General features: G+C 37.5%; 1 protein-coding gene across 1 annotated transcript in view; it reads left to right on the forward strand.

Moving 5' to 3' along the window:
• Positions 1-16,605, forward strand: part of LOC128867214 (uncharacterized) — a 160,537-nt gene that overhangs the window by 91,193 nt on the left and 52,739 nt on the right. The window lies entirely within an intron of this gene.

The raw sequence follows: 16,605 nt of genomic DNA on the forward strand, positions 1-16,605 counted from the left end.
AGGCAACTTATCCCCCCTTTATAAACCCCCCTCCTTATTTGCAAAAAACTCAGACAACCAGTTTTCGCAAGCCTCTTTAGAGGCCAACTTGGTATCACCAAGGGCGTTTTGCATGGACCGGGAGAGATGATAGTCACTTGGTGCCAGGTCCGAACTATATGGTGGGTGCGATAGGACATCCTATCCGAGCTCCCGTTGCTTCTGGCATGTCATCAAAGATGTGTGAGGACGAGCGTTGTCCTGGTGGAACACAACACCATTCCTATTGACCAATTCTGGCCGCTGCTGGTCAATCGCCTGCTTCAAGCGGTGAAGTTGCTCACAGTAGAGGACCGAATTAAGGGTCTGGCCATAGTTGAGCAGCTCATAGTGGATAATTCCCTTCCAATTCCACCAAACACACAGCAAAGCCTTCCTGGCGGTCAATCCGGGTTTGGCGATGGTTTGGCACGGCTCGCCGCTTCTCGACAACGACCTTTTTCGCCTGGCGATGTCGTACGTGATCCACTTTTCATCGCCAGTCACCATCCGCTTCAAAAATGGGTCAAGTTCGTTCCGTTTTAGCAGAGAATCGCAAGCGTTGATTCGGTCCAAGAGATTTTTTTGCTTCAACACGTGTGGCACCCAAACATCCAGCTTTTTTTGGAATGCAATCTTCTGCAAATGGTTCCAAACGGTTTTGTAGTCTACACCTAGTTCCTGACTAATCGAGCGAATGCTCACATCCCGGTCTCTTTGGATAATTTCAACGATTTTATCAGTCTCTACGACGATTGGCCTACCAGTACGGGGTGCATCTTCGACATCTACTACACCAGAACGAAATCGATCGAACCAACGCTGTGCTGTGCGAATCGTTACAGTATCAGGCCCATAAACTTCACAAATTTTTGCCGCCGCCTTCCTTGCATTTTTACCTCTAAGGTAGTGAAAACGTAAAATATGAAGAATTTCTTGCTTGGTGGACTCCATCTTTGACGCGCTATAACTTAAGACAGAAACGTATGATCACAACACTGTCAAAGAGACACTTGTAGTTCAGATTGTCGTCTTCAAATCACCGTTTAGTGTGACCCGATGTAATAACTACAACGCAAGATGTGTTTAAATGTCGCGCTCAATTGACAAAATACGACATTACTTTTTCCCCAACCCAATATTAGAAGCGTTTTTCTATGTTTTATTTCCATTTTAAGTATTTATTTATTTAGTCAATTAATAGTTTAAAAAATACAGTATTTCTTACAGACTATGAAAACAGATTAATGCTAAATAAATTAATCAAAGTAAAATTAAACTTATAATCAACTAGTTTTAATTCTAATAAGTGAAAAAAAGATAACATTTCTTATAATTTACAGAGGAAGATTATTAGATAATACTAAGAGTTTAGTTCATTTAGTTCTAATTTGAAGTTGTTCTTTGTGGAAGAAAAAGCCAGGCCAGTATGATTTGAAAGCGAATTAAAATCTACCAAAGTTCTAGAAATCAGAGCATTGGAATCATAATTAGTTCTTACCATCCCTAACCAGAAAAAATTATGATTGCGTAAACTTCGCTGAGGAATATTGTTATGGACTTTTCGAGTAGCAATGGGGAGTTAATAACCCCATTTATTAAATCGAAAAGCGAAGTAATGGAGAGAATAGTCCTCCTAATATTTAGTGATTTTAGATTTATGAGCAAGCACCGACTTTTATAGGATGAAATTGCCCTCCACCTATACAGAAACCTCCCCTTATAACCTTACACGGCAGCAGTAGATGTCATTTACCATCGTAGAGTTGCATTCAAATGATTAAATTCTTCATTTTTAAACGAAAATCAGTTTATGTGCCACATTGTGTTTATTTTTTATTTTTTTTGTGTTTTGCTTTATTAAAAATAATATAAATATGTATGTAAACCATTAAATAACCATGTTTTGTGATAAAAATAATTGCTGCTCAATTTGCATGTTTGCCCTTGCAAAGGGATTCGCAATTTCTTTACTATCTTCTACTTCGCTTTTTAATTCACTTTTACACTTCAATAATCATTATGATTGGCTTTTTGCGCTGTCGCCAGTAGCGCGTGACCTGTCTGCTCGTATCCTTTGAATTTGTTATCATTGCCCAAGCAACAAATTATTGAATCGCAGCACAAAGTAGCAGCAAACCGAGCCCGCCTACCCTGATGTCGTATATTTCTATACAAAAAATTCAAAAAACACAACGGAAGAAAGCAAGAAAAATGAGCAGACTTAAGGTCAGCTGCAATGCATAACTTCAAAGGGCATTTTGTATTTTTATTTGCCATTTTCCAACTTTGCGACTGCTTTGCATACCTGAAATGTATTAAATTAAAAGAAATGGCTACCAAGGAATCTATAAAATAACGAGGAATTATGTAGGCAAGGTAAACTATTGGTGGCACTGGAGACACAAGAAGGAGTTTATCTGAGACTTTTATATTATCTTTAACCCTTTAACTGCCGCTTTATGCTTAGCTTACTCTGCGTTCGCATATTTATACTGAAAATGCATGCACACATACATATTGAACTCTTTATATATGTAAATTCATACATATATTCACTTACAATCCATTGCAACAAACGAGCAAGCTGCCTTTTCCTTCGCTTCTCTTCTCTGCCCTTCCTTTCCCTTTCCTTCTTTTACCTTCCTTTCTCTTCCACTGCAGCTGCACTGTCCATTCATACAATTTTCATTTTGTCTTTCTGTCTATCTATCTCGTCTGTTTTCCTCTGTCTTGTCTATCTGTCTGGTTTTGTTGCTGCTGTCACAAGCTGTCCTTTCCTGCCAGTGCGTGTCTGTTGTATCAATGTTGTAATTTCCATTTTTCATTTCGCCCACGCACAGCAGTGCAGTCGTTCCACAGAGGGGAAGTCTGGCTCACTCGAGCAGCCCAACCCTTCCTGCGCTTTTTAATAGTATATCTATTGCCTTAAATGCCCGACTATTTATTCTTCTATGCACCTGCCACAAAGATGCCTGCTGCAAATAGCTTCTCTAACACAATTTGTATCGCTTCGTTTTCTTCTTCTTAGTCTATCTCCAGCTCCGGCTTAGTTTTATTGTTGCTGTTATTTAAGAAAAATTTATTTCGAATGCGCCTGCTGCCTCTCGATCTTTGCTACTTGGTATTTTATTAAATTAGTCCCACGTTCTGGCTCCTTCCATAATTTACATGTATTGTTGTATCTACGCATGTATGTGTGCTTGTGTAGGAAATATGGTGTTTTCTGTAGGCTCATCTTACGAAGGGTGGTTCAAGGAATATTTAGTTGGAATTAGTTATATGGTGTGGTTGGTAGTTGGAATTAATTCCAACTCAGTTTCTCGAACATAAACATTTTCCAGCTGTCTTACTGCTTTGAAAACCTCAACTTCTAGGAGAACGTGAATATGTGGAAAATAACCTATGTTGAACTTTGAGTTCAAGCTAGAAGAAAAAAGGAGAGAGAGGCAGATCATCAATGTAGTAGCAAGTAAATAAATAGACTATGTGAAACCTTCAGCAAAAGCTTAAAGTAAGAGAGTGATCTTCAGCTCAGTCCCTCTAAAATATTTAGCAAATAAACACCAGCGCCTGTTCAATAGCGGCTTGGATTGAAAAGAATTATTTCTTAGATTCTTAGGGAGCAGCTTGAAGAGAAGAAGCTTAGATGAGCCAATTCCGTCATATGAAGTCTCCAAAGATAATAGAGTCTGCTGACAAGAACGTTGGGTCAATTGCTGAAAGCTGTATCCCTGCTATGATTTGTCCGGCAATGTCATTGGACCTTATTTTTCGAAGATAAGCGACAATAACGGACGATAATAAAAACCTCTTGGGATACCACAGGATGAGTGGTGTGTATTTTGCAAATATTTGCTGTCGATAGGATAGCGAGACTTGCCGTACTTAAACTGTTTACACAGGGCGTTTTCTAACAATTTGAGAGGAAAGAAATCAAGAAGTTGTGGTCCAACTCGAATGCCCTAGAAATGACGGCCATTTTTTTTTTTTTTTTGTATCTTGCCTCACTAGGAAGGTGCGTCTGTATCTTTGCCACATCATAATACACGCACACATAAACTCTCTTGCCACAGAAATAATTGCAAATCCCATTACCTTCACCAGACTCAAGAAAAATCTACAAAATGCCTCATGCGACAATAAATAGGCTAAATTATTATGTATTTTAAAATGGTTGTACTTTTGGGTGTATTCTACAAATGTGTTTTCTCTTAAATAAATTAAATAGATTTAGTAAAAGATTTTAAACGGTAAAACTATTGCTTAATGTTTAAAACACAGATCGCAATAAAGAAATGGATTTAAAAAGTCACTTTATGTAGAAGACGCACGCTTAGAAAAATGGGTTCATTTGAAAGCTAAGAAAATTACCTCAAGATTTTTTACATTTTTTCGAAGTGTAACCATTTAAAAAGATTTTTTAGGTGACAATGGCTTTTTCCAGCACCTCGAGAGTGATAAATCTTTTAGTTCGGACCTTACACTCCAAAATGGTCCAAAGAGAATAATCCATCGGATTCGTGTCTGGCGAATTTGAGAGCCATTGTGTGGATGTTATAAAGTTAGAAACGTTGTTTTTTAACCACTATTGATTCACTCGAGCTTTGTGAGATGGAGCCGAGTCCTGTTGAAACGTTCATGATTCGCCACCGATATATTTGTAGCCCACGGCTTCAAAACAACATCCAGAATACTTTTCCGGTAATATTTCGCATTTACCTTGACGCCAGGCTCGCTGAAAATGATTGAAGAGCGCCCATCTGCGGTTACAGCGGCCTTTAACCCTTACCTGTGGCGGGTGCTGCCTCCTGACCAATCGATTACTCAAATTCTCGTGTGAATGGTCGGTCAAATAAACCCTATCGTTTACGAATTGTTCAAACTGAAAAATGCTCTCGTCAACACAAAACACAATGTTCGGAAATTGACCGCTTTCGGCCAAGCGAAGCAACTCCTTCGCTATCTCAAGTCTGCCTTGTTGCTGCTTTGGTGTGAGATCATGGGCTTTTTGGATCTTGTGTGGCTTAACTTAGAGATCATTTTTCAGTATGCGGCGGATGCTAAGGTCAGTTCTTTCGCCATTTGATTCAAGTCGCTTCTTCACTTTTTGAACCATTTCACGTGACTTTGCAGTTTTTTGATGATCACCTCCATGACGTTTCGCGATATTACCAGTTTCATTGTAACGAGTAATGGCGCGATAAACAAAAAATTTATTTACTTTAAGGTGCTCGAGCTCACGAACAATCGCAGGTTATGATTTTCCAGCTTTATGTTTGAAATTCATTACTGATTTTCTTTCTTCGCATTTACTCTCGGCAAAATGCTTCCGCGTGCATGTAAACATTACTGTGGACACTCATTTCGTCAACTAATAGACAGCTGATGCCCGTGCATCAAAATGCATCAAAAATGCAAGTTTCAAATGACTGCGAAATATCGTGGATTTTTGCCAATTTTTGTTTTAGAGTGCTAAGCTTTTTCTTCCCTATAAAAAAATTCGAGCCTTTGCTTGTAAGGAAGAAAACGCGTGCCATTTCACTAAAAAAAAACAATATTCCCACTATTTCGTTGGTGTTTTTTGAAGATTTTTATTATCACTTAGTAGGTTTCCGATAGAATTTTTCTGATAACATATTCTATTATCTTGCATGTACCATAAAATGATGGCCTAATTAAGCTCATCTATACGCATCTATTTTCTCTTTCGCTTCTCTATGCTGGAGCCAATGCCTGGAATAGTGATAATTCGATCCTACCTTAGCATCGATACTTTTATTTGTTTATGGTATGGGAACGAAGTGTCGAGTAGTGAAAAAATATTGGTGAAAACGTGTCGCGTATATTTAAGGAACGAGTAAAAAATTTAAATTATAAAAATCACTTGAGAGTAAAACGAGTTCGCTTTTATTTTGAACAAAATTTAATAAAACTTCGCTAATTTTTTACACAACATCAACTTATTATATATCAAAAGCATTCATATACAAAATCATTAAATAAAATTTCCGTCAGCTGCAATAACCTCCTCGATTCGAGTTCAGAAACGATTGCATGCCCGAATCAAATGTTTCTTATTCATATTAACCATAACGGTATTGATTGCAGACTTTAGAAAAAGATGGTGTTATAGGATGTTTAATGATTTCACGTTCAACTACGCCTTATATGCAGTAATATCCAGGAGATTAAGGTCTAGGACCATTCTCACAAATCACTGCAGAATGCGTAACCATCTGCACAGGATAGAGATATGATCCATTGACTCCACTCGATTCTGCGACTAGCCCCCGGAGACTTCAGCACCCTTCTCGAAGAAGGATGGGGCCTTTCTGACAGAAGAAAGGCACATGCGCTCAACCCAAGCCTCTATCTCAGGTTTTTAAGGGAACTGGGTTTGGCTGAAGTACTGCGAAGAAGGGCAAACCTCATTCTCATTCATTTAGACCCATTCGGTGTTATGTGGTCATGGAAATTTTCAGTCATCCAATCTTGTGTCGCCATCGCTTTGTGTGAGTCTTGCTGAAAGATATATGGGATGCCACCGCGTGCACTATCAATCCAGCGTTTCACGACTGTCGCTAGAGCCTCGATACATACAGCAGAATTCACTCGAAATCTTTGAGTAAAGAAGAGTGGTGGCATAACATGTTTTTGTTGCTCATAACACTTAAAACCATAGCAGTGGCTGGAGATTTTGCGTCCATAAAAACAGGAGTCTCTGTAGGATTGAAACCTATCTGACATATCTGCGGTTGGTGTCTTGGTCTTGGGCAACAATTTTTTTTTTTCTTCATAAAAAACCATAACATTTCGGGTGCTTCAGGGCATTTAATTTTGTTTAGAAGACGTTCTACGCATAACGTACGACTTATACCGAAAATCTTCATGAACACCTCGACGGATAAAACATTCAGAAACATTACTAGGGAGCAAGAGCCCTCATTGACTTTGAAGGATCCTCATCAATGATCGCTTACACTTGTTGAATAAATTCTACAAATCGGACAGTGTCAAAACGTTACTCGTATTTTTCGCGTTTTGCAATAGATTCCGCATCCCCACCTGATGCTTCCAATTCGTAAGAAATTTGTAGATTTCCAAATCAGTGCTATTATTTCTTAAGCAAATTAGAGATTTCTAAATCGGTGTGATTTGCACATAAAGCGACGATAACTGGATGTCTCTTCATTACTTGAGTTAAGCTGTGGTTCTCCCAGTCTTATCTGAAAGAGAGAGAAATCAAATAATGGTATCGGGAAGTTATACAATATACATATATATATCATATATATGAATGCCCTTAAATATGGTTTCTGTCCTGTGTACTTATGATTGCTCTTTCTGATCAAAATATTTCGAAAAGGACAGAATACCTCGTAAGCGTGGCGGTGAAGTCTCACCAGTTTAGTCACAGCGCAGTTTCAAATATTCGTTGCGATTGTTGTTGTTGTTATAGCAGCAGTACAAGCACTGTCAGTTAGTGTATATCACCGGCTGTCTTCATTCATCATCACTCATCTAAAGGCAGGCCCAGGAAACATGTTGTTTCGACAGGTTGAGTCCAGAGGCGCATGTGAAAAGGTGGTTAGTGTCGTGCGGAGTGCCTTCACATGCAAGACATTTGTTTACTATGTCGGGGTCTATTCTGGATAAGCAGGAGTTTAACCTGCGCTTCGTATGTGTAGCTGCTTTAACTGCTGAAACTTGATTGTTGAGATAGTTTAAAAAGTGTTTTATTACGCGCAGAAATACTTCAAATACTACTCGAAAATTTCATATTTTTCATTGCATATTTTATAGGCTGCAAGTTTGATGGTGCCAAATTTTTCAAAGTTTTTCTAAGCGGCCGATATTGGAGGCATGGCAAAATCTCAACTTTTCAAAATGAGTTTAGAGAAGTAAGCGCGAAAAAAGAGTTTAATTATAAACAAATAATAATTTATGACAGGTTTTGTTATAGCTAAAGCGTTAAAGTATAGTAAATACCTAAAAAATATATCGGCACCAAGTACCAAATTCGAAAAAAAGCATCGAGTAAGAAAATTACTTACTTGTACCCATTTTTGCTGTTTGTTCTTCAAATGGAGGGACTTACAGGTTTTGCCTTTTTATTAGGAGCTTTTTCATGGCAGCAATACACTTCGGAGGTTTGTCTTTGGCTGTCGAGGGACAGTCGCTATTAGAAATATATTTTTCTTTAATTTGGTGTTTCATGCCCGTGGTTTTCAACCTGGGCATTGGTAGTCACTTACCAAACTCATTCATCTGCATACAGAAGATTGTTATTATTTTCCGATATTTTCTTCTTATTATATTCCGATAAAGTTCTGTTCAACAGTCTTCACTACGTTTGGAGAACGCATAGTATTTACTTGCAAGTACAGTCAACTAGGAATTGCTAGCCAGTACTGTTGTTCGAAAGGCATATTTTCGGTCCATAGCTTCTTGACTCTTACAGCTGCGGCATTCTATGAAATATTGAATGCTCACTTCACTTAGCTTCACTTTCTCATTCATTATATGTACCGACTTTCTGATCGCCCGCTTTGCGCAGAAAATCTTATCCTTACACAGCTGCCAGCCAAGCCTGTCATATATTGTATTAAATTTTCACCTTTTACTGCTTTTTTCAGCTCAGCTCCACTCTTTTCACTCATTTCACTGGTTTGCTGCTGGTTGTTATACATTTCCTCTTCTATTCATTTGTCTCGATTACCACTTGCCGCCACGCCTCCCTGCTGCAGGTCGCATCATGCATTTAATGTCATCTTCCACTAGTTGCCTCTTTACGCTGGAAGCTAAAATTCATAGCACATATTTAGGGTTTTTGCTTTTTGTCCTTTTTTTCCTCTTAACTTATCGCTGCCATTTGATCTCGTATTTTATTGTGCATATACAAGTACCCGTACCTGCTATACCTTAGGGGCTTTGTGCATTCATTCAATGCCATTTCACCTCTACAGGTATTTACGTCCAAGCTGCTGTTTTGAAGTGCGCTTATTTATGTGTATAAAACTTAGCATCCATTATGTAGGAGGTGTGGGTAAGCATTTATGTATGCACAGGTGTATGCTTTGTGTGCTCTGTTTTCTCTGTACAACAACTCCCTCAATTTCATTGACTTGAAGTCTGCTTGCCCTTCAGTACAGCTTTCCCTCTATAGTTCTGCTCTATACCTCGATGTGCCTTTGTTGTGCCATTTTTCTTCCTTCCTCTTTTCCATCTGTTTTTAATTTGCATTCTTTAAATTTTTGTTTGTTTTCGTTTCTTTCAAAACATAAAAGGCTATACTAAAGTGCAAAGTAGTGTCAAGGGAGTGGCTGGCAAGCATTGCTGAGAAAATTAGTAGCGTTTACAGGTTGCACGAATAAGTATTTGTTTAAGTGAATGCCTGCAATGGACTTGGATGGAAAACAAAGCTCCCTTGTTTGGTGCTCTTTGCTCTTCGCGTCATTGCTCAGTTCAAAGGCGTAAAATTGAAAGAACGTGCAGTTGTTGGTTGCTCTAATTTATCTTCATTTTTGTATATGAAACCTTCATTTTATTAAGAAAAAAATTAAATAAAAAATAAAACTTAAAAATCCGAAGAGTTAAAAACGAAGCACAAATATGCAAAAGTTAAACAAATTTTAATACTTTAAAGGAGAAATTCTTCTAAATACTATAAACAAAAAGTATTTTCGAAAAATATTTGCTTATTGATCAATATATATTTCCCCCGCTTCAAAGTAAGCTTCCTTATATTTAATACACTTGTGCCAACGCTGTTTCCAAAACTCGAGCCACCTCTTCCGGTATGCAGTTTTATAGCTCATTGAATTTTGGTATAATGAAGTCCAAGTTTAAAGTAGCTCAAAAATTTGGAAGATTGGCGGTTTTGTGCATTTTCCCCATATAACAAATGCGCGAAGACAAAACAGACAGACAGCTACTGTGTACAGACAGGCCATAAACGACATTCATCGGGAGACCCTTACCACATTCTTAAGCTTCCACCCACCGAATGCCTTAATCGGAGTCCAACCACCACCTATAGCAGATGAAGAGCTCCAGCTTCCCCTTGAGACCCGCGTAACACTGGCACAATTACGTTCTGGTTACTGTAGCAGGTTAAACTCCTACTTATCCAGAATCGACCCCGACATATTAAACATATGTCCGGCATGTGAAGGCACCCCGCACGACACTAACCACCTTTTCACATGCCTCATCAATCCCACTCATCTAACACCCCTCTCCCTCTGGACCCAACCCGTCGAAACAACTTGTTGCCTGGGCCTACCGTTAAATGAGCTAGACGAGGACGACCGGTGATTAAACTACACAGACAGGGCAAAGTTACTGCTACAACAACAACAACAACAACAACAAATGCGAGAATATTTTTCTTTATATGGAAGAAAACACTCAAGACCGCACTTACTAGTTTATCTTCTTACTTATTATCAACTTCAAAATAGACCCCTTCTATACTCTTACGACACTTCAAAGCAATCTTCCATTGCCCTAAACAGAGTTTTTTTTTTAGTCAGCTCTTTCAGGTCGCCTTCGGAAACAGCTTAAAGTCGCACAACTCAAGACTCGACGAACATGACAAAGAGTTATTGTTATTGTTGTTGTAGCAGCATAAACATTCCCCATACATATACGAGGAATGCTGCTGAAGTGGCAGTCCTTGGCTGGATATAAATCCAGGTCGTTCCGGTCTCGTAGAATCGACTCTCGGGGAACGTGTGACAAAGAGTCTAGCCTTGGAGCGCTAAACTTGTTTAGAATTTACTGTAGTTCACAGATTTAAATAACTTGGCAAGTAGCTAACGCAGTTAAAACTTCATTATTACTAAAATAGGCTTTTTATTAGGCTAATACGTGGAACTGACTGAACTGGAAAATATAAAGTCTGTCATTTGGAAATTTGTTGCATTTATTGTTTTCTTCTTGCAACTATCTTGACAGCTCATCCATCTCCTCCAGTACAGATTATGGTTTACAACTACTGGACATGCTTTTCATAAGGCCCATTTCATTCCAAATCCGCGATTGCAAAAACTTTTACTTAACCTTTTTCCGATAGATTTATGTGGCAAATGAAGCGACAATGGCCGTGCCGTTCAGACACGCAGGCACCTTGAGCGTGAGCATCCTAAAATTCTATTTCTGCTATATTCATGTAAAGTAATAATTCGACGCCAAACACATAGCACTGGTAACACAATGGACTCTAGAGGTCTAAGAGAGATATTTTTTTTACAAATCTGCCAGCACTACCTAACCTATATTCATATAAGCCTTGGTGTATTAGACTCCCAGGGCGATATCTCGATTTGCCTTCAAAACACATTCATCACAAAAAACACAAAAAGGATGCATGCAAAAATTGAGATAACTTCAAACCAGGATCGACTTACATCTTTACTGATGGTTCCATGTTAAACAATAAGTTTGGCAGTGAAATCTACTCAGAAGAGCATTAACTTTATCCCTGCCTATGCCTTAAAGGATCACTGACCCGTACTTCAGTCTGAAACTGCAGCATTAAGGGGCGCTCAGCACCCAATTCAACATAGTCAATCACAATACAAGCTGTACCTGTTCTAAGGTGGTCTTCTATGAAATCTATACGATTGATGATGAGGCGAGTCAACGCAAGAATCAATGAAAATATATCTATGCATACTTCTAATCTCACTTTCTCACTGAATCGTTCCTTGTTTACTTTAGTCAAACCGATGGACGCACTTTTCAACAAACAGTCTTTACTATGTGAACTTTGTGTACCCGTTTAGCCTCTTGGCCTCTTTAAGTGTGCTGTTAGTATTCAAGATGTGTAAAAATTATGATTTAGATAAAACGTAAATATCGGAACTTTCAAATCACATCTATACAACCCAGGTATATCTGGCAAACTCGTAAAACCGAGTGAATTCAAGAGTAGCTGAAACAAGTTTTCGTCTACGTTCCATCTACTCGTTAGTGGGTTCAAGCATATTAGTGACAATAGTCACTGCCTCTTCTGCCGGAGCTTAGCAGAGTTTCGCTTTTATAGAAGAAGGATGTGGATGCTTTTCACACTCAACACTGAGGCAGTATTAGACAGATGACAAGGAAAACAGCTTGTAAATTTCGCATTATCACAAAATTTCCGATATACCATTTACTCCAAAAACGCTGAGGACGAAATGGATATTAGGGAAGGTGTAGAGTCTCCATACACCCTCAGGAGAGGAACCAGGACGCAGGTACCTTTTGTGCCAGCAGACATAAACGTTCTTTCAGTCCCGGAGTGGAATTTAGCCAAGGTGAAGGAGTGTTATATTGTATATAATTGTATTATTAGTCGGGCGTCGATGCCTTTGATGATGCTTCTGATATTTTGATTTAAACCTCCCTCTAAAAACCAAAAAACAAAGAAAAAGTGATTCAGTGAAAAGTGATCAGTGTATGCCATAGAGCAGTCATTTATTGACCTCAAGTGAGTAGAGGTTTCCACTTCCAATAATAGTAGAAAATCATCTTTACCATACTCAGCAATCAGATCTAATACGGACCTAATTACGATGGCGGCCGCCGTCGCCGAATGAGTTGGTGCGTGACTACCATTCGGAATTCACAGAGAGAACGTAGGTTCGAATCTCCGTGAAGCACTAAATTAAGACAAACCGTTTTTCTAATAGCGGTCGCCCCTCGGCAGGCACTGGCAAACTTTCGAGCGTAGCTCTGTTATGGAAAAACTCCTCATAAAAACCATTTACCATTCGGAGTCAACTTGAAACTGTAGGTCCCTCCATTTGTGGAACAACATCAAGACGTACGCCACAAATAGGAGAAGGAGCTCGGCCAAACACCCAAAAAGGATGCACGAGCCAATTATATATATACAATTACGATCTAAAGAGGAACGGCGTGTCGTAAAACTTACCAAAAATATAAATAGTTATAGACTCCCTTTCGAGTTTGACTTAAAGTGCATTTATTTTTTCGTTTCATTTACTTTAACGAAGCTATGAACCACCAAAGCCCCTGGTAAGTATAAAACTAAAAGAAATGAGTAGACAGCTTTGAAAGAGCATTTCTCCCCCCGTAAGTCACGAAGAGTAAACGAGCACAAGAAGCTGTGTGCGCAACTCCTCAATCCCTACCACTACAACTGTAACTAAAAGTATGTATTACGGACTGAATAGGAACAACTCCCCAGTTGCTTGTTGCACTGACAAGTAATTGGTGAATCTGTATTCCTACTTATTTACATAGTAATGCAGTTGTTGCCTGCTTCGCTTAATTAGTGATGCACTTGAGTTTTACCAAATAAGCGAATCTAAGTGGATACGGTTATCCGAAATGGGGTCAGTCGATGAGTATAAGTAAGTCCTCAGAGACTTTCAAGTGTGCAGAGTATTTAATAAAATGTAGAGTTATACAGAAAAGGAAACTGTGAAGGGCTGCTCATCAAATGAGGTTAGTATACAATGTGAAACTGAGATTTTTGCATTTACTGAATCTTCAACTACGTAAAGGCATCAAAGGTTGTTAAATAAATATACACAAGTACGTATTTAAGCTGGATTCAGAGTTAAACAAAATGTGGCAAAAGAAAGTTGCGAATGCAGTTAGTATTCGAAAAGAGAAAGTTGAAATTCCAGAAAATCAAATATATAAATAATGGAAAAATTTAAAGAGTCATTTATAATTTCTTTTTCAATATTGCGCAATATTCTTAACACTTAAGGCAGCCGTAGAGCTACGATTACCGATCAAAGGTCATTTTTTTCTCTTTGAAATGCATAAATAACGACTAAATAAATAAATTGCTTTGGCAAACCTCGGAAATCGACTTTGGTCAGGAATTTTTTTTCCTCAGAACTGATTGAAGATATCTAATATCATTCCCCACAAGGCGTGCTGACACTCACTGATACTTCAGAAATGGCTACTGGAGCAGGTGTGGCGGTGTTATCCCCAGCAAATCCCTTTCAAGCAAGCTATAAGAGTACAGACTATTCCAGTATAGCGGGAGTCCATACAGTAACATAGCAGTGAAACTGCTGGGCTTGGCCCCAAGATGTAATGGCATTCCGAGAAATAAGAAAGCAGACAAAAGTGTGAAGAAATGTTTAAAAAAGCAGCTACAACTTTTTGGTTACCTTGAGGAATGTGTTGAAATTTATAAAAATATAAGCCTTTCGCAGGAATTTCACCATGGTCTAAAATCCTCTGGTTATTTTTCATTTCATAAGTTGTGGAAAATTCGATGATAGAAAGCCTAGGCAATCAAGCTGAATCCTCTGAAGGATCAGATTTGTTAAGAGATAAGTATAAGTATAAGTATAATTATAAGTATAATTATAAGTATAAGTATAAGTATAAGTATAAGTATAAGTATAAGTATAAGTATAAGTATAAGTATAAGTATAAGTATAAGTATAAGTATAAGTATAAGTATAAGTATAAGTATAAGTACAAGTATAAGTATAAGTATAAGTATAAGTATAAGTATAAGTATAAGTATAAGTATAAGTATAAGTATAAGTATAAGTATAAGTATAAGTATAAGTATAAGTATAAGTATAAGTATAAGTATAACTATAAATATAAGTATAAGTATAAGTATAAGTATAAGTATAAGTATAAGTATAAGTATAAGTATAAGTATAAGTATAAGTATAAGTATAAGTATAAGTATAAGTATAAGTATAAGTATAAGTATAAGTATAAGTATAAGTCGAATTAGGCGGGTATCCGCAATAGGCTTCTCCTGCCTTGTAAGCATGCAAAATCCTAACTTAACCTAAACTAATCTCCTTACCTCCTTATCTTCTAACCTCCTAACCTTTCGACCTTCTAGCCTCTTAACCTACCATAACCTTCTGCTTCTTTAGTATTCAATCCATTACTCACATCAACCTATTGCAAACAAATTCCAAAAGAAAGACAATCGTAATTAATAGAAACATAAAAATCGCTAAATTGCTTTGCCCTTTTTATTTATTGTATCCTAGTAACCTTAAGAGGAGCTAAAAAAATTAATTTCAACGTCTCATTTTTTTTCTTCAACATATACCCTTTTCTATGCAAAACCATTTTTATGAAATGTGAAGTATGCATTCACGTACATGTTGTGTGAAAAGTATACGTAATGTACGATTTGACAGATGAGTTAAAAATATTTTCCTCCAATGTTACCTTGTCTGTAAGGTACACAAAATCTTATAGGAATATGCTCGGTTATGACAGAAGTATATTTTATTTTTTGATTTATTTACTGATTTTTTTTAGTCAAAAACACAAAAGTTCTTACTGACTACTGAATTAGTACTAATGAAATGGAATTCGAGATCGCATTAACTTCGCGAAGAGTCCTTGCAAAAGATGCATTGCACTCAAAGTTCGCTTTGAATATCTTTATATTAAATTATTTCTTCTTTATAGTAAATAATCATTCTTAAGATAATAATTTTGTTCTTTATATTTATACTTATTTTTATGCTCACTTGAATCCTCTCTTCGGCATTATTCTGTAAAAGTAGTGCAGTAATTTTATGTACTACTTGTATCCTATCAGCTTGTCTAACCACAAAACATTTTGTACAACTGCTTCGAAAGCTACATGCACCATGACAAATGTGTCAAAGCTTCTCAAGAAGCGTCATATCGAGCCTGCTTCTGGGGCAGTCTAGAGTACAAATGCCGATTTTTAACACATTCATTGGAAATACTACATTTTACTACTACAGTTTTCGATCGCCTAATCGCTTTCAGCAGACTTATCTTCAAAAATCAGATCACCTACTCGAAATGGAGGTTTTCTATCAATGAAGATTGATCACTTTTCAAAATGTTTTTATAAACAGTTGCGTTCGCCGATCCTTCTATCAATGCCAATTGTTCTACACCACGAGAGGTATTTTTAATTTATTTAATTATAAAATTGGCTGAAAGATTAAATCTTACAAGCTAATTGTAAAATTAAAGCTATGGCATAGAGGCCTTACGCTTAATATGATAGGTGAAATATATGTATGTACTCAAATAATTTGGGTGTCCAAATGACTAGCGTTTGATATAACGAAATTTTCCCAACAGCAAACGCACGATGTATGTCACTCATTTGCGAACCGATCGGATCTAAAAAAATGTATTTGAATTCTTCGGATACTATTACCTTTCTCGTACCTTTCTCATGTTGAATACTCGTTCGCCCATTCGACGGGCTTTATGTGGCCTTTTTGTCAGGTCAAAATAAGCCAACGTCTTGCAATTTTGTTTTGGTATTATTTTTTTTTAAGCTGAAGTCAGCTTTAACAACACAACCACAAATAAAATTATGAAATTTATTTTTTGTGTTGTTATTTCAACCTCAATTAGAAGTTTTCTTCTGGGATAAACTCCGTTGTACACCTCACCCATCTAATAGCATCCGCAGCTAAGGCACAAATCATGCAAGCTTTCTTCGCGAATGCTCGACTTTCGTATTTTTGTGTCTATCTTTTTGCGTATTTTGAATTCAGCAGCCTGATAAATATTTAAAAGGTTTACTTATTGAAGCTCTATGAAGCCCTGCTCTGCTTCTGATATTCCTGAAAC

Source organism: Anastrepha ludens, chromosome 6 (assembly GCF_028408465.1).
Source record: "Anastrepha ludens isolate Willacy chromosome 6, idAnaLude1.1, whole genome shotgun sequence".
Lineage (NCBI taxonomy): Eukaryota > Metazoa > Arthropoda > Insecta > Diptera > Tephritidae > Anastrepha > Anastrepha ludens.